At 39.8% G+C, this 23,478-nt stretch overlaps 1 protein-coding gene across 1 annotated transcript in view; it reads left to right on the plus strand.

The window, feature by feature from the left end:
- The window catches only part of LOC128850378 (translation initiation factor IF-2-like), a 70,411-nt gene extending 55,899 nt beyond the window's left edge, over positions 1 to 14,512 (plus strand). Inside the window, exons 3-4 of the mRNA XM_054054029.1 lie at positions 13,090 to 13,170; positions 13,878 to 14,512. The gene's annotated coding sequence lies outside the window, so the exon portion shown is untranslated. The remainder of the gene's footprint in view (positions 1 to 13,089; positions 13,171 to 13,877) is intronic.
- The last annotated feature ends 8,966 nt before the right edge of the window (positions 14,513 to 23,478 follow it).

Raw genomic sequence — 23,478 nt, forward strand, 5'->3', positions numbered from 1 at the left:
AATCAACCTGTAATCCAAATTAACTAAGATCTGTGGATTTTTCATTTTGCACTGTAAAACCAGGAGAACACCACCCATTTCTGCCCAGCAGATGTGAGAAAAACCATGCCCCTTTCTTTTTGCTATATAACTGGAAAAGTTAATTCTTTTTCCCTTCCTCTTTCTTTCCTTTCCTCCTACAAATAGTCAAAGCTCACTTTATACAATTCTTGAATGTTCCTGACAGTTAAAAACTGTGCTCATACAGATGAATGATTCCTCTGCATTTTAAACTAATCCCGTATTTCCTTCTGTAAGAAAACACTTGATCTGAACTGCAATCGTAACACAGAAAATCATGCTTTTTTAGCAGGGCTTCTTTCTCAATCATGACATATCTTCCATGAAATGTTTAAATACAGAATATCTACAAGAGGTGGGCAAGGCTGTTTTTCTTTCTCACTTTTTATAAATTGAAGTTAATATTATTAATAGCTTATAATAAGACTGTAACAATTTCTTCCTTGTAGGGATCATGATGACTTTACACCATGTTTACTAGTGACACATACAATGAGATGGAAAGTATCATGTAGCCAATGGTGACTTGATAGTAAATGAACTTCAAATAACATTAAATAAAACTGTCCTACGCTTTAATTTCACATTTGACTTTTTACGCATTCTTTTCCCTGGGTTGATTTTTAAATCCAAATATTCATGTTTGAAGTAGTACTGTAATGAAGGCACAAACAAAATAGCTCAAAACTAGTACTAAAAAAAAAATGAAATGGACCCTAAGATTGTTAACATTTTTGGTAGATTTTTTTTTCAAGAGCTTTCTGTGTGTTTCATATTTCCCTGATAACAGCTTTGCAGTGAGTCTCAGCAGATTTAGGAATAATACTGCTTCCCTACAGTCTTAAATCTGAGCTGAATAAAACGAAATGGGTGAAAGCTCTGCAAGTTTGTATTTTCAGTACCCTAAAAATAAAAATATAAATGGGTGGAGTGGTATCAGAACAATTAAGAAGTGGTATCCAATAATGTCGTATCCACAGAGGAGGCAATGAAGCTGTAAAACCTACTGCAGCATTGGTTCAAACCTCCTTGGACTTGGAAATTCATGTGTGGCCCTAATGTACGTGACCATTGCTAATAGGTATTTTGCAGCATTGTTTTGCCTTTCAGCATCTGAGATGTGGGAACTTCATATAAATGGTATCCCTGAAAAAAAACCAGTGATGAACTCTCAGGATACTGTATATTTCTCATAATTCTGGTTTTGTCATCATCTGGAGCTTCTAGACTAGCTCTTCAGAGTGCCAGGACAATTGAGACCTAAATAATTATAAAAATAGGTTTTACACTTTATGAACATGAACAGTCTTTAAGTTCTATGACAAATACAGAATTGCTGCTGAGGATGTATTTATTTATACATATATGAATATTTTATACATTTAAACAGTTCATGCAGCAAATAAAATATGTATATATGTATCAATACACTATCTACTATAATTCTACATAGTTATCTATAACATACATGAAATCCATTAAAATGCATCTACTGCATAAACGGTATATGGCAAGAAAGTCAGTATAACACCTGTTATGCTTTCCCTCCAACATCCTTTGTTTATTTAGAACTAAGGAATCATCTGTTGACCTTATACAAAAGGATAGCATAATCTCTGGTACTGTCCAAAGGAACAGTTTGGGATTTTGTACCTTAGGGCTATTTATTAGTAAAAACAAAACTATTAAACTCAGAGAATGGTAGCCAGAAAAAAAAAAGAGGGGGAAAAAAATTAAGGAATAGGTCAGCATTAGCAAACTGCATGACATGAATGGGATAAAGAAAAGGAAGAAATTCCAATATCAGAAAGGAGATGGGAAGCAAGGGAGAGGGGAAACTAGAGAGAGCTATCATGTCCTTGATATTTTTCCTTTACAGTTGTTAAGTAACCAAAACTCTGATAAACAAATGAAACCATTAAAAGTAGAGCTTGAAAACTGCCATGGACTATTTGCCATAGATTTAAGGACCTCAGTTCTCATACAAATTCCTTACTCACTGCACTGAGATTGTGTCACAAAACTAAAAACACACTTGTGCACACTAGCTGGAATTTTTAGTTTTTTGACTCATTTCCGTGTAGGAGCTACACCAGGAGAAAGAACGAGGTTTTTCCACTCACTTTGAGGAAAACATATACTTCTCTGGAGTTCAATGACCTAACAATGATTCTGATTGAAAAACAGCCACCCTAAACCACAATCAGATGCAAAATTCACTCCTACATAGAAATCTGCTTCCTCTGTTTTCTCACACTCATAAAGCTTTTCCTTTTCCTTTATCTGTTTGATAGGAACATTTATTCTGCCTCCACTCTATCAGCAGGCTGTAAATGTGATTCAGAAGGTGTTCCATATTTTGAATAAAAGCTAAGTATAATCTATTGCTTTTTAGGAATGACTAGCGTCTTAAACAGCTGCCATTTCTCCTTGAAGCTAAAGGATGAATCCAGATTATTTAAAGTGTTTGTTCTCAGTGTTCCTATGGGAAGTAGAAAATTTTAATGTGATATCTAAACATGGAGCATTCTGAAATATTCAAAAGAGCATTGATTAATCAGCAGACAAAAAGTTGAAAAGTGTTTGGTTCAGAGTATATGTATTACACAAATGTGATAATTTTAACAGGTATAATAACTTCTTAAACTGCAGAAGAAACATATATTATCTATATTATCTCAACAATAAAGTCAGACAAAAATTTTTTACAAAACCCTAGAACAGAATACTTTACAGGAGTGGAATGCCACAGATACTGTATGAGAGTTGCATTTCAAATTAAAACTTAAGAACAAATAATTTATTTGTCTTTGAAATATCTTCTTTTATCACTCTGAAATTGTAATTTCTGGGTTCTTTTTGCTTGTGATGGCCTTTTTTTTAATGTAGAACATATAAACTAGAAGAAATCAGCATCAAAACAAAGTATTTTTGAAAACTTGGAACAAGACCAAATTTTTTAAAATTTCAAGGTTGAGGAGGAATGCTTTTCCTTAGCTACAACATTTTAGATGTTTCATTTTCATAAGAATGACAGGTATTTGAACCTCAAAATTCTTATATAAATAAATCCTCCAATCTCAGCAGTCCTACTACCCCTCAGGGAAATAGGAGGGATACGTTAAATCATTGCAGCTGTTTGTTTGCTTGCTGTTTTCTGTTTTGATTTGAGCATGTATGTTTTAATGGCTGACAATTATAAGTATGGATAGAATCTAGGAAGGACCACACAATTTGCTCTATTGAAGCTCACCACCAAACTGCAAGTCTGTGGATCTTAATGTGAAAAAATGGAGAAGTAAAAGAACAATGAAAGCCTTTCAGTATCCTGTCATTTTAATAAATGACAGTTTGAGTTTCACCTCACAGATGACATAGATTTCATTTACCTTGACTTTTAGGACAAAAAATAAGCACATTGGTAAAGCACAACGGGGCTAGTAGTCTGCTGGTCGACAACCCCAAGTGCACCAATCCCCCAGACCAGATATTGCTTCATGGACAAGCTGCATGCAGCACCTCCAAGCCCTTCTATGGGTGTAGGAAGGGGATATTTTTACCATGTACATTATACTTCACCTGTCACAGGAGAGTTCAAGAGAAGCTCATAAAAGGGATGAACCTTCCCCTACGTATACATAGTTTGCACTTCCTGTAAGTAGGAACTAGAATGAAAATTTTCAATGTTCGTGTTCAATAACAGCCTCTTTTACACATTTGAGTTGGACCTCTCGCTGAAGATATAATTTAGTTACTATTTCCCTCTGGACGCAAACTGTAAAATAAAAAGAGACCAATTAACATGAGTGAAGAAAAATAAGTCCCATATAGACAAGAATAACTTACACTCAATTAACAGAAGAATAGTAGAGCTTTCTCTGTATTTATTATGAATATTGAATGTCATTTCCATTGATTCTTACCTAAATTCGGTAAAAGTTCCACCAATACTCTCACGATACAGGACACTATGCATTTGTCTGCAGATATCTTCCAGTTTTACATTAGCTGTTATTGTTTGCAGACTATATCAGAGTACAAAGAAGTTCATTTTCTGTATGTGTAGAAAGAGAACGGGTCTAATACACAAACTTCTGTCTATCCTGGAGTGAGCAATTCTATTGCTATTTTCACAGTCCACAACTTAATGCTAAACCAGTCACATGTTTTCTAAAGCTCTGAGAGCAAACCTAAGTGGAAAGATTTTGCTCCAGTTTTCTTAACTGGCTGCAAATGTCTTCTTCCCGATTTGCAAATGATCAGTGCCTCTGGACAGGACGTTTCTACAGTGTTTCAGTTTATCTCAGCAGTAGACGTCTGACTTGTGCTACTTGTCTAGTCTCTCCTGGTTCCCTAATTAACTTACCTTCTTTTATTTAAAGGATAAAACGAAAACTCCAGAGGCAATTCATGTATCTAGGATAGCTATTCAAGCGAGACAGGAAGAACCTCCTTATGGAGGGGTCTATTTCTTTCCCTTGAGCACAGGGAAGTCTGAAGGGCTTAAACTCCTGTGTAGTTAAAGGTGCATAACATTAATTCCACACTTATTGCCTTATCGTAATTTATTTATATGGTTCAAGGTGCAGTATATATATCCTTAGGCGAGCAGTATGTCCATGAGTAACTGTCCCAATAGTCTGCTGGGAGAACCTTTTTTTGGTACAATTTTTAAAACATCCAGAGTTGCACTTAACCATAATTTAGGTTTTCTCAATCTTATTTCTACATGCTATATGTTTTATGTATTAAAGCTTTCTTAAAGTTATTCACCTCTCTTAAAAAAAAAAGTCAATCTATATTATTTTCATTCTTTAATACGTGATCCAGAAGTAACCATCCAATGGTACCTGATTTCAGGTTAATTCTTGCTATAGATTTCCAGAATAAGTAGCTGTATTGCAATCACCATCTTCCAATGGGACTTTTGCAGAAATTTTTCTATATTCATGGTCACAATATTGACTAGTCTTGCTTTTCCCCAGCAGTAAGATCAATCATCAAAGAAGCCTGACAATCTTTCTGTCAGTTCTTTTCCTTATACTTTATTTCTCCTTTTTTTCAGTCAGAAAATCTGTAGTGATTTGTTCTTGGGAAATAATGCATCTGTTTGAGACAGGTGGAGATTAATCGTTACAGGCAGAAATAAGCCGGGAATTGCCCATCTATGAAGTTATTAATAACATTGCTGTCTATAGGGATCACAGGTTAGTTTAGGTGACTGGTGGTTAACTGCTTTGTAGAATGGAATAGTTTTCTGTCTCAAAATGTTGTCTTAAGGAAGTTAAAACATTCTAACAGAGAAAAGGGGTTTGTTTTTTTAAAAAAATTATTTGTTTCACTCTCTTTTCACTTGTCTTATGAGAGAAAGTGTTGTTTCCACAGTGTAGAATTGCACTTTAGACTTCATAATTTTGTTTCTCTATGTTTTTACTTTTATGTTACAATCTGTTATATATATAGTTTAATATCAGGTATACATTTTGTGATGCTTGATATCATCAATACTTCCTACTAAAAATTTTCAGAACGTTCAACCAAGGAAGTTTTGGTTTTGTTCCAGCTGAGAATTTTAAGAAACTCATAGGTTCAAAACATATAGAAAAGGAATTGTAACTAAAGAAATAGAAAAGATAGGATAAATGCCCCTATAACTTGAGTTTGTAACACGTCCAACAAAAGGACAGAATTAAGACTGTATTTTTATCTTCAGATTTCTATTGTCTTCCTTATATTACTCTCTTATGCTTTATTATTGCATTCTTCTGAAAAAGTTTTGCACTTTGGTATGCAACTACATTTATTTTTATTTAGAGATCCAACTTTTTATCCAATTCCTGTGTGTGAAAATACCTAAGTGTGTTTAAGTAGTACCTAAGTACTACTGCTACAGTCAGCTCAATAAACATACATGCACAAATAACTACAGTAGTAATTTAGGAATCAAGCACACATACCTAGTCCTACATGTAAAAATATCTTCAAGAAGCAAAACTGAGAACCTAGACTGTGAAATTCAATGTTTTGGGTTAAACTCATATAAAGATCAATACCAAGGAGAGAGAGAGATTTCAGTTATTTTTAACTGATTTGAATACTTCATAGAATGTGTTTGAGAAGATACCACTTCTGCAAAGCAGCATACTGAACAAGTGAAAAAGTGCAACTCTTTCCAACTGACAGCAATCTAAAGGATTTTGGCAAAATTCATAAAAACCCACTGCATTCCTATGGCCAGTTTCATTAGCTACTGTTTCAGTAAAGTGTAAACATGTACCACAAACATCACACTTCAATTACTGTAATTTTTATCTACAATATTTAGGGATCAGAAGGTCTGTGTTAACCATTGAACTCTGATTTTTTAAATTTTTATGAGATGAATGAAAATGCAGCAGATGCCTAAATTAAAGGTGTTTTCATTTCACACAGAAATTTTATCACAGTCCATTTGCCTCTCCTTCATTATTTCTGCCTGTGTGCACACGGAAATGACTGGGAAGGACTAGAAAAATACATTCTGTAGATTGTAAATGCATCCTGCCAACTTTTGAGCTTGTCTGTTTGTTTGTCCCAAACCTCTCTATGCCAGTTCTACAATAATTTCCTGCCAGATTTGGCTTCAAAATTAACATATTTTGTATATGACATATGCATGAAATTAGCACAAAAAGCAGCCAAGAACTGGAAATTAACAAGTAAAAGAACTTATTTTAGTGAACATTTGGGAGCCATGGAAGAACGTTGACTTAAAACATCAGGACAGGCTATTGTCTATTAAATTAAATAAATTCAGTGTGTGACCTACAAGTTGTCAGCACCACACTGTCTGTTTTGTGTGCATGCACCATTTCTCCCCTCTTTCACCTATACATTTAATATATGTGTGTTCTTTGGTAGCTATAGACAAAGAAAACCATCGCATACTGCTCTCATTAAAAGTAGCTGTAAAATCTTGAAAATCTTACAATACTGTCAAAGCCAAAAAATCTGCTTCCCATTAAAAATCTGGCATATTGTTCTTATCACACATATGCACTAAGCAAACCACTATGGTCACTGGGCTCTAATTTTTGTTGCTGCTCCTGGTCTGGAAACAAAACAGCATTTTCTTTTGATTGTGCAAGACCTCTGGGCATAAAACCTTAGCTGCTTCTCCTCCAGCTTGGCTGCAGCCAATTTTATGTGCCAAGGAGGGTGTCACCTCTTGAAGGACCACAGCCAAGGATCTCCTTGGGACCACAGTCAAGGAGGAATATAGCAGACAATCGCCTCCTCACCCTGAGTGCCATGTGTGGGGCAGAAGAGGAGCATGACTGACACACCTAGAACACTCAAACTCACAGTGACTGGCTGGCAGCACCTTCCAAACAGCCTGACCAAAGATACTAATTTTGTCTACAGTGGTGGGCTTATTGCTGTTTGGGGAATATGAGGAAATGGGTCAGCTATCCCACTACTATAGCAGAATTTACCTAAGTATTTATAGTCCTGAGTTACCTAGAAGAATTCTGTCTGAATTTCATAACCTTTCTCTTTTCTCATTAAAATTTATTTAAACCATAAAGAATCAAGACATTGCTAATACAGAAAAATATTTCCTGAAAGAAAGAACAACCTATAAATGAACTTCCCAGAATAAATAGTATGTGCTTCCTCTGTTGGATATTACTGTATTCCATCTTCTCTGGAGTTTTGAGGCACAACAGAAGGGAAACGTTTGCAATATCGCTTAATTCTTGTCAGTACACAGCTTAAGACACAGAGTCAAAGCCCCTGTGTATGCTAATTTTTCATTAACCTGGCTTTTCTTGACTGTTCCGGATTGCAATCACAACTCTTCTCCACATATGTTAGGTGTAGCCTTGGAAGCAGTATGCCAGACTTTTAGTCAGGTCCTAAGTACAAAGGAGTAAAATTCCTAAATAATTAAAAATTTAAGACCATATTACTGGGCATTTCAAACATGGTGATTCTATTAAACTAAATTAGTTTAAATTGTGTTGATTTACACCAGCAAAAATTTGCACACTGCACATTCTAAATAAGTCAAAATTCAAAACTTAATTTAATAGTATATTCTAACAAATGCTCGACTTCAAAGTCCTCCCTTGTTACATAATGTTTTGGAGTATAAAAGTTACAAGCTTGCAGCGAAGTGACCACAAAAGACGCCAAAGCCCGCCCTTTTTTGGAAGAGTGCTAAACGCAGCAAAGCCAGCCGCAACAGTTGATCGATGTGGTTCGGTGGCAGCCACTGTAAATACAGCCGCCAGGCACTAGATCAAGGTGAAAGGGCGCCTACCAGAGCACGGAAAGCCCACGAATCCCTGAGAGAGCCTGTCAGGTGGCTTTGGAGTCCCGGAAGCCCAAGCTCGTATGTGGCAGCTGGCACGGGGGGGCGGTCCTGGAAACGGCTGCGGGAGATTTAAATTGCCTTCAGGGAGTGCTGCGGCCCAGAGCGCCCGAACAGGAGCACGCAAACAGAGGCGGGCTCGTCAGAGGGGCAGGCTCGAACAGGTTGTGAGATCAGTTCGTGAAGGCAGGGCGTGCAGGGAGGGCGCAGTTTCGGTGCTCAAAAGGTAAGTTTGGTGCGTGAAAGGGAGCCCAGCCACAGTGTGTGTCCATCTGGCAAGCGGCTGCATCCTCTGCACCTGCCAGAAGGGGCGTGGCAGTCCAGACTATTCTCCCAGGAAAGTACGCAGATGTCCAGGTCTCAGGCAGCATGGAGTGCCACCAGCTTGCACTGGAAACAGAGGGCAGCAAGGGCAATGGCCGCATAAGGTGCGAGCTGGTGGACTACCTCCTCAGCCTGGTGGCAGGGCTGAAAGAGGAAGCAGAGAGGCTGAGGAGCATCAGGGAGGGTGTTAGACTGGTGGGACCACACTCTGAGCTCCAGGGCACAGGAGCAGACTCAGTCACAGGAAAGAGCAAGAGAAGTGGGCCTGTGCAAACATTATGAGGTTCAACAAGGCCAAGTGCAAGGTCCTACACTTGGGTCAGGGCAATCTCTGATTTCAATACAAGGTGGGGGATGATGTGATTGAGATCAGCCCTCAGAGAAGGACTTGGGGGTGCTGGTTGATGAGAAGCTCGACATGAGACAGCAGTGTGTACTCACAGGCCAGAAGGCCAACCATATCCTGGGCTGCATCAAAAGAAGCATAGGCAGCAGTTCAAGGGAGGAGATTCTGCCCCTCTATTCCTCTCGTGTGAGGCCTCCCCTGGAGTATTGTGCCCGGTTCTCGAATTCTCAACATAAGAAGGATATGGAACTGTTGGAACGGGTCCAGAGGAGGGCTACAAAGGTCATCAGAGGGCTGCAGGGCCTCCCATACAAGAACAAGCTAAGAGAGTTGGGCTTGTTCAGCCTGGAGAAGAGAAGGCTCCGAAGACATCTTGTAGTGACCTTCCAGTACCTGAAGGGGGCCTACGAGAAAGCTGAGGAGGGACTGTTTACAAAGGCTTATAGTGAAAGAACTAGGCGTAATGAGTATAAACTGGAGAGAGGCAGATTCAGACTAGACATAAGGAAGAATTTTTTCACTATGAGAGTGGTGAGACACTGCAACAGGTTGCCCAGGGAAGCTGTGGATGCCCCATCCCTGGAGGTAATCAAGGCCATGCTGGATGGGGCCTTGAGCAACCTGGTCTAGCTGAATGTGTCCCTGCCCATGGCAGGAGTCTTGGAACTAGATGATCTTTGAGGTCCTTTCCATCCCAAACTATTCTATTATTCTATGATTCTATTCCTTTTTGAGACTGTGGTGAGGTTCAGACTTCAGCTGTGGTAAAATTAATAAAATACCAGCCCTCAGAACACTCAACTAATAGGTTGAGCAGTGCTCTGACTTTTCCTCGGCATATCTCTATAGTGATCCTTAAGCTGATTTGTCAAGCTGCTTTCACATAGTAGGCATTTTGATCATCTAGCCCTGAATGCCTCTGTGGTGGAGCAATAATTCATGATCAGATGCCTGAAGGTTTCAATGTCAGCTAAAAATTTGGAGTGAGTCACAGATTTGCTACTTTGTTGGTTTAGTTTTTATTATATTTTTACTGCTCTCTGTTCAAATAAATTCCTTGAATTTATGCCCCTCTGTCTCATCTGAAAATCTTGGATCCTGACATCCTCAGGTCCTGCTCTGATGTTTCCAAGGGATATTTTGCACTTTGCAGGCTCAGGCAATGGCCATCAATTCAGGACTAAATGTGCTGCATCAAAAGATAATGATCTGTGTTTGGCAGGAGACAAAACCTGGACACCAGCTTCAGGATAATTTTCGGGAACTGCATTTACAAAAAAAAGAAAATGTTAATTCCCTGGCCTGAGAAGATTGTTCTCAAAAGTGTCCTCTTAAAAGTTGAAATTTGTGAAATACCCCAGCTGGGTGAAGGACTCCAGGATGAGGAGCTTATTCCCTAATAAGCTAAATGTGAAGAGACGGATAAAGTATTGGCATTTCACTAGTCAAAATTTCTACAGATCAAAAAGGAAAATCCTATAAAAGTGAGATAAATAGTGCTTATGTCAAGGTATAGGCACTTTCCTGTTTTATACTCTCTAAATTAATACTAGCTAGACTGACAGCTTTCCCAGATCAAGGGCTATTAATAACATACACTGTTCCTATAACCAATGTATTTTTTTTCAAATTATGCACTGTGTAGTGATGTGCAAAGAAGCATCAATTCCTAATAAAAATTGTCAGATATTTTCTAATGAGTGGAAGCTAGAGGTCGTCTTGACAATGCAATTTTTAATAGAAGCCTTAGAGTTCTAAACTAAATAAACACCCTTCATTGTAGTAACTTCATGACTTCTTTTTTTTGGTTGCTGGAATAAATAATTTCTGCTTAAATGGTTTAAACAGATATGTTAAGAGTTTTCTAGGTTTATTACTTAATGCAATTGCTGTTGTGCAAGACCTTGAAACACATAATGTATCTAGCCACTCTCTGACTGAGTTCAATTGTAGTATCTATTAGACCTAACTTTCCACTACCTTGCTGTGAAATGATTATTCAGGCATTTCAGGGCAAGCTGTGCTACATGAACTTCTTTCTGGTAGTCACAGCACAGATAGGAAATATTCCTTGCAATATAGATACCATGCAGTACAAAGTCTGCTGTAACAAAATGACCCACTGAACTATTGTTATTCACTGGCAACAAGACTCTTCTTCATATTTATAAAGCATTTACATAAGCCAAATTATTTCTAAACATTTACTGTCCCTCATAATTTCTTTTGAGAGGCATGTGTAAAATGGAGGATATTCTGCACACAAAAAGTCACTGCATGCTTTGTATGGCTTGCACATTTATTTTTTTGTTTTGTTTTTAGGATTTTATTCAATTTATACTTCATAATTAATAAGGTAGGATCACACTAATGTTTGGTGGCACTCCAGCTACACATTGAAGAGATAGGATAGCTTTTTGAAATCATTAGAAAAGCTCCTATCCTTTGGGTCTAGCATTAAAAGACCATGGACAGCATAAAATGCTTGGTCCCTTTCTTTCCTTATTTCTGGACTTGGGGTGCCCACAAGCACAAATTCATGAAATAAGAGCTGGTAACCATTCACGATCAATTATTGCCTTAAGATTGCATATCTCTCCATTCTCTCGGATCTCTGATCTAGCTTTCCTTCATTTCTGATCATCTCTGACCTTAACACATTTCAGCCTGCTACTCAGACACACAGCCTGGGACATATTAGAATGACAATGTTTTTTCTAACCAAATTATGTTTCAGTTTTGTTACCTTCTTCTGGAAAACATCTAAAAAATACTCTACAGAGCTATTTGCTGTATCTTTTCATCTCTTCTTGATCACTGAAATAACAGATCCATGGGCTTGACAAATGCAATTATTGCCCTTTCTGTTTATATTCGACACGCTGTTGTGTATTTCACTGTCTCATCTGTCACATTAAACACCGTTTCCCTCTTTTTCTGTTCCTGCTACTTAATTTTCAGTGTAGTTTCAATTTTAAGGCCCAAGATACTTAGCTCCACCTTATCTATTTTCTTTCTTTCAATGTGAAGTGATTGAGTTGCCCATGTTTGATTAGCTTGTAACACCAGCCTTGCTGTCCTGCATGTAAAAAGAAGAAAATTACTGTTCTAGGCCAACTAGAACACTTTATCATCCACAAAAAATATAATAAATGGTATGACATATGATTAATATGGTCACTAGCAGGTTATTTTTCACTTCTTATGAGGATAAAAAAGCAACATCTAGTTAACATAATGCAGAGTTTCAAGAATTGCAAGTTAAGTATTTTTTCTGCTTTTTATTGGCCAAAGGAAATTATTCCATTATTATTGGCTGTCAGATAACATTAGTGGCAAACTGCTAGAAAAGAACAAAAAAATAACCTTTTAGCTGTGTTGTAAGTAGATTTGCAAATCTATGCTATGTACAACTAAAATCAGTGGACTCTTCTATTTGTGTCTCAAACAATCAACAGGTAGGGAAAAATATTTTTAAAATCAAACATTGCGCTTTCTTCTTTATGGCCCAAAATAAATACATTATTTCTACTGAAGTAAAAAAACAGTAGGAAAGCAAGAATACTGTCCCCACCATGATGTCAAGATTTTCTTTGTTTTCCATTTTAGGTTGAGTCAGTCAGAGGAACTTGTACCCAGCCTCGATACAAATAGCCATACATGCACCAACGTTTTCTATTTTTTTGTTTTTTTCAGACCCTAGTGTAAACATCAATAGTCTGTGAAGGACTACAGGTTATGATAATCTGAATAGTCATCTCCTATTTTCTAGATTTAGCAGTTCTGGGGGTTTTGAGCCCAAATTCTCTGAAAGTTTCTTTTGTTCCCCGTTATAATGAGTCTAATCACTACGGGAAGTCAAAGAGCTTTTTCTAGTGGCTTGCTCTTGCAATAGTTATTACAGAATATTTTACTTATATAGACTGAAAGAAGAAATCATTTGTTAAGAGTTATAAATTTGAACTAATGAAAACATGGAATTCTGACATAGAGGTTTTTTTAGCAGGGTGGTGACTGTATCTGGTTGAACCCAGATAACAAGGACTGCTCCAATGGACATGGGAAGGACCACCAGCTGGGCCAGGTAAGACTTGAAGGTGGCCTAGGCTCTCTAAGAGCATGTGCAAGGAGGGAAGGTGAAAAGTTCAACACGAGGAAGACAGCCTATCTTCATCCCCAAAGACCCCATCGACCATTACCATAAGGAAGTGCGCAAGCTCTAGGAGGAGGAGACCAATGATAAAGAGTTCCTGGAATTAATCTTACTATGATAATGAGTTCCAGTGACTAATCTTACTAACCCTACCCACTTCCTGGAAAAGACATGACTGTGGGTGTTACCTTAATGCATACGTATAGCATGGCACAAACAAGATGTACCGGCTTTGACACATGGTGTGCAAGCTTGGAGGAAAGATCCCCCTTGCACCCTGTGCACAGCCGCATACCTGCACCTAACTCTGCATTTGGTGTCATCACTTCGCGAGTCAGACTAATTATATTTCTATGAGTAAGAATTCCTTCCATATGGGAACTGAAGTTAGTAGACAATTTGGGGTTCTCAGCTGAGCACTAGTTGGCTACTATTGTTGATAAAGTGAAACCTTCCCATGTAATATATGTTACACAGAGTCTGGCTGAAACTGGAGAGTACTTGCTGTCATAAATCTTGTAGCGGTGCTTTTTCTTTTCTACATCATATTTCTGAGATAGTGTACTGTGCTTAATTTGACATGAAAAATGAGTGTGTTTAGTACTCATTCAAATAGAAATCTACTTTTTTTTTCCCAGGGAGATTGAAAAACTGCATCTACTGTCACAGCTAATTCAGCTAATTGGTATCTCTGATATGCATCTCTTTACCTTAATTTTGATCCTAGGCCCTTAGTGGTGTAGCTGATGGCTACAATATTTTCTGTTAACTGCACAAACATAAATTATGCCCCAAATTTTTTTGTAAGACAGAAAGATAAATTCTTCTGTTTGGGGCTATCTGATGTTCTGCTGACAATGTCACACCAGCTGTACTTGTGTGCACATTTGTGAAGAATATAGATGTAATTCGTGCCAGAAAACACAATGTAATGCCTGTTGGTGCACGACCTGCAAATTAGCATTACAGAAGATAGGGAAAAAGGCCTGCTGGAGTGATTCGGAGCCTGAGTAAGGACCCCCTAGGGAGGCATGGAACAATAGCAGGAGAGTGCGGATTAACTTGATAACGACCTGAAAGATACCTCGTGCAAGAAACCGAGTTCAAAGTACAGAAGTGAAGATAAGGAAAATGAAAAGGAGATCGCCACATGGACAATATCGACCTGCAGAATAACATAAAAGGAACTGAGAACTCGGACTTAAGTGTGCGTTGTTGGTGGAGCGGAGACTCCCCAGCGCACCCAGCGCTGTTTGCTTCTAATGCTTTCCCATATAAATATAATAAAGCAATCTTTTGCAGAAATTACGATTGATTGAGTATTTATAACACATTCCAGCTTTTATAATGCAACTTTGGCTACAGCAAATACAGTAAAAATCAAATACAAGTTAACATTTGTAGCCAAATGTTTAACAAGCCTGTTAAAATTAGTTAACCAAATTAGATTAAATCCACTGTTTGTTACTTTATCCTGACAATAATAGTGTGAAAGAACATTTACTATCTTTTACAGAGTGTCCTGTCTATAATTTTATTTTTTAACTTCAGACCGCAACTTCAGGTTATTTGTACTGTGCTCTTTTATTTACACAGATATTCTTTCTTCAGCATTACATATTTAATAATCAAGTTACTAGTTTTAAAATTGCTTCTAAACAATCTGAACAGTATAATTATCTTTTAATTGTTATATTCATTTCTATAATCAGTTTATGGTAAACAACTGTAAATTTTAAGTCCCCTTGAGTTTCTTTTGACCCTGCCAAAAAGAGAAGGATTTCCCTCTTATCCAGGCTGTGCACATTGCCTCGCAACATGAAGGTCCAGTTTCACAAAGGAACACTGTCATAGAAATGTTGTGTCCTCCTGTTTTTTCCTTTTAATTGCTCAGTTTAAGGAGTGATTTTCACAAAGTCAAGTCGTATATATAACTCATACAACATATAGGTAAAAGGCAGATTCCTAGATTTCAGTCTATTAACAACCTATGTACATGGAACTGCAGAAGTCTCTAAATCAGCTCACAGGGTACAGTGAAACATGAAATGTACCTGAGGTTTCTCTTATTCCTTTATTCCAGAGAACCTGCAAAATATCTAAATTCACGGACAAAAGCTGTTTATGCCTCCATTTTGGGAACAGGATGGTGGCAGAAATGAATGGAAACAGAAGTGTTGATGTGCGAAAGCAGACAAGGGGGGCTGGGAGCATTCATTATAGCTTGGCTGTTGTTCACCTTGAAGACCTTGGAAGTTGATAACAAAGGAGACAGCTAGCAGAAGTTTACTGATAAGTTGGCATTGGAATGCAGAGAGCTGGCTGCATTTGGTTTGGGAGCTTGGGAGGAGACTGAGTCTGTGCAAAGTTCAAAAAGAAATATATTCATCCCGAGGAAGACTTCCTACTTCATCCCTAAGACCCCGGCCCACGACCATCAGGAGGCACTGCACAGGCGCCAGACTGGAGCGAACTTTCCAGATCTAATTATAATACGAAGTGGGGATAGGGTATGAATATGTAGTAGGTGCTTATACCTATGCATATCTTTAACCTATAAGTAGCTGCTTGTTAAGCTATATGGTGTGCAAGCTAGGAGGAGAACCCCCTTGCACCCCAGCACTGGAAATAAACATACATGCTTTATAATTCATTTTGGGTTATAGGGTTTGATTCTGCAAAACAGTGTCCAGCTCCTGCCTTCAAAAAATGGCAGCAGCAGTGTTAGTAGTTGAAGTGCTAGGGAGTGGAAAATGTGAATTGTAGACCTCCTTCAGCCTGAAGCCATTCAAACCAAAAAATCTCAAGCCCCTAGAAAAGGTGTCTAATATTATTCTGTGGCCTGTCTTCATGAAAGGCACCTTCCATCTCTCCTGCTGAAATTAAAAGCAGCATTTAGAAGGTAATCCAGTTTTCAGGGAATGATAAAGGCTAAGAATATAGGGAGATCTCTTTCCCTGAGCAGACTTTTTCTGTAAAATATAAGCATCCTAGCTTTCTAGTCCTCGCTCTAGGGTCTGCTTGTGCATCCTGCATTACAGGACCATGCAATACAGTAAGAAAACAGTGTTTGAAAGAGAGAAAAAAAACCCAATCAAATGCACTCTTAAGCACCTAAGTACTTGCGTAAAGCTTTATAGGTAACTTATAAGGACTTCAGTATTTCCTTAGGTTGCACTTAAGGCACTCACATCTATTAGTTCTGGGTTCAGACCCTAATGGACATCACTGAGCAGTCTGTGAAGGCACACACATAAATACTCTATAGAGCAGGATTTGTATAATAAAGATTGTCACATCCCAAATGCACCTCCTATAAAGAGCGGAAAAAAATGTTCTTTCAGAAAAGAAAAAAAGAAGGGTTTGTTTTGCAAGCTCCTATTATCAAACCTCAACTATTATTGAGCAGCAGATTCCACTGAAAATACTATCCTGGAGCTCAGCAAGGCGGGAAGGTATTCAGAACCGTCATCGTCTCCTGGGACTCGGGGAAAAAGGGTAGATTACAGTTCATATATGCAGGGAGAGAACACAAAATGCCTAAGCTCAACTGTAGCTGAAATTGGCCACTGTTGTGTCAGACAACAAAAGGGCTCTTTTAGGTGTGTTTGTAGCAAGAAGAGGTCCAGGAAAACCATTAAACTGTTATGTGTTGAAGATGGTCAGGGATGAATTAAAAACAGTGGTACCAAATGGGGTTTTCTTTGCTTCAGTCTTTAAATACCGATAGACCTTGAGCTGCCTAGCCCTCTGAGCTGGAGGACCACAACTACAGGAAGAGTTATTTTCCATTTGTGGACACTGGAACAGTAAGGGACCAGATGTATCAGTTGAATGTTCATGGAGCCTGACAGAATTCTTCTGAGAGTACAGAAAGAGCTAGTAGATATTACAGCAGGATCCCTCTCAATCATCTACCAAAGCTATTGGGATTAGGGAGATCTCTGCAGACTGGAAGCAGTCCAAAATTATTCCAATTTAAAAGAAGGCTGTGATCCAGGAAACAGGTCTGTCAGGATCTATACACCCTCACCTTGAGTATTGTGTGCAGTTCTGGGTCCCACAATTTAAGACCTTTGAGAACATCAACTCCTATCGTACCTGTCCACTACTAAATCATATGCTTAAGCACTTAATATACCCATCTTTTAAACACCTCCAAAGATGGTGACTCAACCACCTCTGACAGCCTGTTCCAGTGCTTCATAACCCTTGCGGTGAAGAATTTTTTCCTATTGTCCAATCTAACCTGTGCCAGTGCAACTTGAGGCCATTCCCTCTTCACCTATCATTTGGGTGAAGAGACCAACACCCACCTCCCCACAACTTTCTTTCAGGTAGTTTTACATAGTCATGAGGTGTCCACTCAGTCTCTGCTTCTTCAGAATAAACAACCCCAGCTCCCTGAGCCACTCCTCATAAGATTTGATCTCCAGCCCCTTCACCAGCTTCATGCTCTTCTCTGGACATGCTCCAGGACCTCAATGTCTTTCTCATAGTAAGGGGCCCAAAACCAAACACAGTATTCAAGGTGCAGCCTCACCACTGCTGAGTACAGGGGCACAATGACTTCCCTGGTCCTGCTGCCCATGCTGTTTCTGATACAGGCCAAGGTGCTTCTTGGGCACACTGGTGGCTCGTATTCAGTCAGCTGTCAACCAACACCCCCAGGTCCTTCTCCACCAGGCAGCTTTCCAGCCACTTTTCCCCAAGCCTGTAGCGCTGCATGAGGTTGTTGTGTCCCAAGTGCAGGACTCGGCACGTGGCCTTGTTAAACCTCATCCTATCAGTCTCAACCCATCGATCCAGCCTGCTCATATCCCTTTGAGAAGCCTTCCTATCGTCACTTTCCCCCAGCTTAGTGTCATCTGCAAACTTACTAAGGGTACATTTAATCCCTTCATCCAGGTCATGGATAAAGATATTGAACAGAACTGGACCCAACAGTGAGACTTGGACATCACTTGTGGCTGTCTGTCTACTGGATTTAACTCTGTTTCCCACAACTCTTTTGGCCTGGCCATGCAGCCAGTTTTTAATCCGGGAGAGTGTGTGCCTGTCCAGGCCAGTGGAAACCAGTTTCTCAAGTGGAAGTCTGTGAGAATGTGCATCCTGCAGCGTGCTGATAACAAGCCCGAGTGACCCCTCTGCAAGAAGAGGATCATGTCATTCTTGTACTCAGTGCAGGAGGACAATGACTACATGGAACATGCCATTACTCCATCTGCAACATCACCAGTCATTGTCCACCAGGGTGGAGGGGCTTCCAAACACCCAGCTGCTCATGACCTCCATCACCCTGGAGCACCCCAGTTATGGGCTGTGGAAGGGATGCACAGGGTTCCTGTGGGCAGCCTCCAGCCAGAGAAATGGGCAATCCTTTTCCAGGCCCACTTAACCCTCCTCGAGACCCTGCTGTCCTGGCTCCAACTAAGGTGGAGGCTGATCCTTAGGGGCAAGCAGATGGATGCAGCCATGGATGAGGACACCGTTATGGCCATCGTCCAACCATGGGATGGATGAAGAACTACTAACATAGATGCTGAGTGACTCCCTCTTAGTCTACAGAGTAACATCTGTGCTTATACATGTCATCCTGCAACTGTTCGGCAGGGAGGCTCATTATCTGCTGGACCAGCAGTAGTGTCTCTCAGCCCTGACCCCGTCCCCTCCAACAGCCCTGCAATGTGCAGCACGGACAAGCTCCCTGTCACTTCATCCATTGCCATCAGTGGGGGTCCCAGCAGCCACTCCTTTGCCACCATTGCCAGCACTGCCAGAGGAAGAAGAGAACCAAGAGGAGGCAGAGGAGGCCGTGCCCAGGCCCTTCACTTCCAGCTGGGGCAGGTGACACTCTCCTGGGGGACACACCGAACCCTAAAGATGAGGACCGTCAGCTCTGAGAACTCTCCAGTCAACAGGAGGCCAGCACAACACTAGTGATGTTGGAGGCCAGCACAACACTAGTGATGTTGGAGGCCAGGGGATGGCCAGTGTAGCTAACTGATTGTCTTAACTGTCTTTCAATAGGCAATATTTCAAGTCTGAAAGTCTCTTTATAAAAATCCTTTCCAATGTCTCAACATTCCTGTTTCAAAGCAGAGTTGCTAGTATTCTTCTCAGTCCACAGTGGAGACTTCATACCATGGCCACATTTTCTGATGGAATTGTCTAAGAAATATCTTTCTTTGGTACATGTTCAACCTCATGTTAATCAAATGAGCCAGCTTCACTGTATGATTCAGATTGGCCTGTTTTATAACTGACCTATGACCATTGTTCCTTCTCTCTCCACCAGTTTTTGTATCATCTGCAAATTTTAAAAGCAATGCTTCCATATTGTATTACAATTCATTCACAAAGGCATTGAAGATCAATGGGGTGAGGACAGATTCCTGCACGTCTGAACTAGAAGTAACCCCAACATGAAGACGAGTCTTCATTCACAGGTTACATTTTGTAGTGTATTGGTTAGCCTGATTTTAATCCCTTTAACGCAGGTTGCATTGGTTTTGTGAGTGCTTTTTTTACTCCCCTAACAGATTGTGGAGCCAATTCAAACATCACACAGAAGTCTATTCCTCAGCGCATTGCCAGTATTCACTGAGTGCTAGGTTTTTAACATGACATTTTTTCAAAAGTATCATATTCAGTAATTGGAAGAGCAGTAAGGAACATATAACATATTTCTCAACTTTATGTAGAATTCTTACCTGTCTATTTGTGGCTTTTTTTTTTTTTATTTATTATTTTGCTGTCAGTTTTTTGATGGCTTTTCTCTTTGGTTTTGATCCAGTGACCACTGAATCAAAATATACGTCTGACAGGCCCTTTCCTGAAACACTACAGCCATTGTCATTAATTATGCAAGAGATCATATTCTAATCTTTGTATTCCAATATCAATATTGCCAAACATTTGGTCTGACTCAGTATCAATGATAAACAAATAAAATCCTAAATTATTAAACTGGAAGAGTACACATGGGAAGAAAATCCAGGAGAACATCTTCTGTATTTACTAGAGATATATTTTTTGTTGTATCGGTTTTATAGAATGCTAAATAATTCTTAATACTGCAAGTTATGCAGAAAGCCATGCTCTCAGCTGGCAAACCATCTACCTAACCTTTCCAATGATCAAGCACACCTTTTGCTCATCAGTCTTCCCAGCCTGCAAATTACAAATGTCTTCCACCACACCATGACACTGAGGTATCACCTTATCCAATTTCTTAATTCATCCGAAAGTTATTCTTGTCATGTTTAACTTTTTAAATGTTGTGACATTTTAACTTTTAACCTTCTTAAGATTCTTTCAAGCCTTTAGGTAACTGAAACATTACTATGAAACTCATACTGAAAAAAATACTGAAAAAAAATTATTTATAAATCAACCTGCTTTTTTTCCGCACGCAGAAAATGCATATTTACTGAAAACTTGCTCTTTCTCAATTTCATGAGTAATTGTTGTGCTTTTCTCTTGTATTGTTCTCCTTCTGTTCCTGAATTTCACCAGTTCTTGGTAGATTTTTAAGAATGACTCAATAGCCTCCACCTGACTGGTCATACACTGCCAACTGATGCATTAGTCTTCTATGACAATTATTTGCATTAGCCAGCTTCTTGTTTGTCCTTAATATTCTTGAAATCTCATTGAAATAAGGACACCATTAAGAGTATATAAATATATACCTATGTATATATATTATAAAGAGAAAATTCAGTTCCGTCTAAGAATGCTAGCAGAGTTGAGAATAGTTTTCCATAAACAGTAATATTACCTAGTGTGACTCTCTTTACTGCTATCCCAAGATTTAAAATTACTATGTCCTAATGTAAGCTGGAAAATAGATGTGTAAATGTGTTTAATTTTTATTATCACCGTTAATAGGAACACAGCTACTCTTCCCCCTTCCCCTCCTCGCCCCCCACCAACTATTTCATTATACATTTCGCGTAAATAACAGCCAAATGTAAGCTCCTTCATGTGAAGACAAAAACTAGAGTAACTCCATATTACCTGCTTGCCATTTCTGAAATTTAGTAGGACAATCCCCATGACTGCAGTGCAGCTGTAGATGGCTACAAGCTGTTGAGAAGGGACGTGCGAGGAAGGGAGGGATGAAAGCAATATGTCCTACAGGATAGAGTGTGAAGAGCTGTCCCTGAAGAATAGCCATGAGTAGGTTAAAAGCTTATGAGCAAGAACCAGAGACCACGGCAACAAAAAGAACCATGTTGGTGCTTAGGAGCCTATTGACGAAGCCTTCTTACTCCAGCTACAGCAGGCATCACACTTGCAAGCTCTTGTCCTGCTGGGGGACTGCAGTCACCCCAGCCTCTGCTGGAAAAGTAGCATAGCAAGCTGTAAGCAGTCCAGAAGACTCCTGAAGTACATTAGTAAGTACTTAAGCCAGATAATAGATAGCCCTACCAGAGAGCATGCCCAGCTGGGCCTGTTGGTCACCAGCACAAGTGAGCTAATGAGAAACATCAAGATTGGAGGTAGCCTGGGCTGCAGTGATCATGCATTAGTGGAGTTCACGGTCCTGAAAGATATGGTCAAGGCACAGAGTAAAGTTAGGATCCTGAATTTTAGGAAAGCAAAATTCCAGCTGTTCAAGAAACTAGTCAGTAGGAACCGTGAGAAGCTGCCCTAGGGGACAAGGGAGCAGAACAGAGCTGGCAGGTCTGTAAAGATCATTTCCATCGACTGGAAGAGTTCTCTGTCCCCAGGTGTAATCAGCAAAGGAAGGTAAATACCAGCATGGCTGAGTTGAGACCTGCTCATCAAAGGGCAAGAAGGAAACACACAGGCAGTGAAAGCAGACACAGGCATCCTGAGAAAAGTGTAGGGACACTGCCCAGTGTAGGGCGTGGGTCAGTAAGGTCCCATGGTTTTGAGCTCCCTGTGCTGGTAATAATATGCTACATGGCCACAGTAGGAAACAACTAACTACTCAGTCCCTTGATCACCTCTCGCCTTTCTGGGGAGGACAATTGAAAGAAACAAAGGCATAACTTGTATTTGGAGATGAGGACAGGCATGGATCACTGATGATCTACTGTCATGGGCAAAACAGACTCCTGGAATGCATTGAGAATACAATATCAAATCCATCTAATTTATTACCATCTAAACTAGAGAAAGATACTGAGAAACAACCCCAAACCCCGCAAGAACATCTTTCCTCCACCCCTCCATTGTTCCCTGGCTTAAACTTCTACTTCAGATATTTTCTACCTCCTCCATCCACGGTGGAGCAGCAAGACAGGGAATGGAGATTGCAGTCAGTTCATCACACGTTTGCTCTGCCACTCCTTCAATCACTGAGCACCCTTCCTCTGCTCCAGTGCTGGATCTGTCTCACACATGACAGTTCCCCACAAACTTCTCGAAAGTGTATCCTTCCTGTGGGTTTCCATGGAGTCCTCATGGAGTCCTGCAGGGGAATCTGTGCTTGAGCATCTGGAGTAACCTTCTCCATCTTCTATGTGTTCTCTGTTATACTGTTTCTCTTGCATCTGCTCTTGCACTCTTCCCTCTCCTGCCCCATGATCTATCCTGTTGCCCCCTCACCCTTTTTTCCCCTCTTCTTAAGTAGGTTATCATGGAGGCCTTACCTCCGTCACTGATTGGCTTGGCCTTGGCCTGAGGCAGGTCTACCCCGAAGTCAGCCAGGAACCCCTGGCTTCCAGGAACTTCTATCAGAAGCCACTCTTGTACCGCCATTTCCTACAACCCTTGCCCTGCAACCCCAACACTGAAGGCAGAGGCTCAGCTGCAGCTGAACTGGCAAGGGATGCAAAGAAGGGCCTTTATAGGTATGTCAGCCAGAAATGTGAGGTCAAAGAAAGTGTATGCCCGGTGGTAAGCAAGTCTAGCAAAGCTGGTAACAACAGATAACAGGTAGTCACCTGTTTTATCTCAGTCTTCACTGGCAGTTTCTATTCCTACCCCTCTCAAGTGGACAGACCATAAGGTGGGACTGAGGAAGAAAAGTCTTTTCCAGCATTTTGTGTGCAAAGAGGAAGCAAGAAGAGTTTTCAGATGTTGATGCTGAAATTCCATTACTGTGTTTACTTCTGAGTTTTTATTAAAAGTACTGTGGGGCTAGGTGCTTTGGGAATGGGTAGTATTTTATTTTTCTTTTTAGTGCTGTTTCTTTATCAGGTTTATTACATATGATACAGCCATATGTTATGCAAAAATCCACTGTTTCTTTTTTGTTTATGA

The sequence above is a fragment of the Cuculus canorus genome, chromosome Z, assembly GCF_017976375.1.
Source record: "Cuculus canorus isolate bCucCan1 chromosome Z, bCucCan1.pri, whole genome shotgun sequence".
Lineage (NCBI taxonomy): Eukaryota > Metazoa > Chordata > Aves > Cuculiformes > Cuculidae > Cuculus > Cuculus canorus.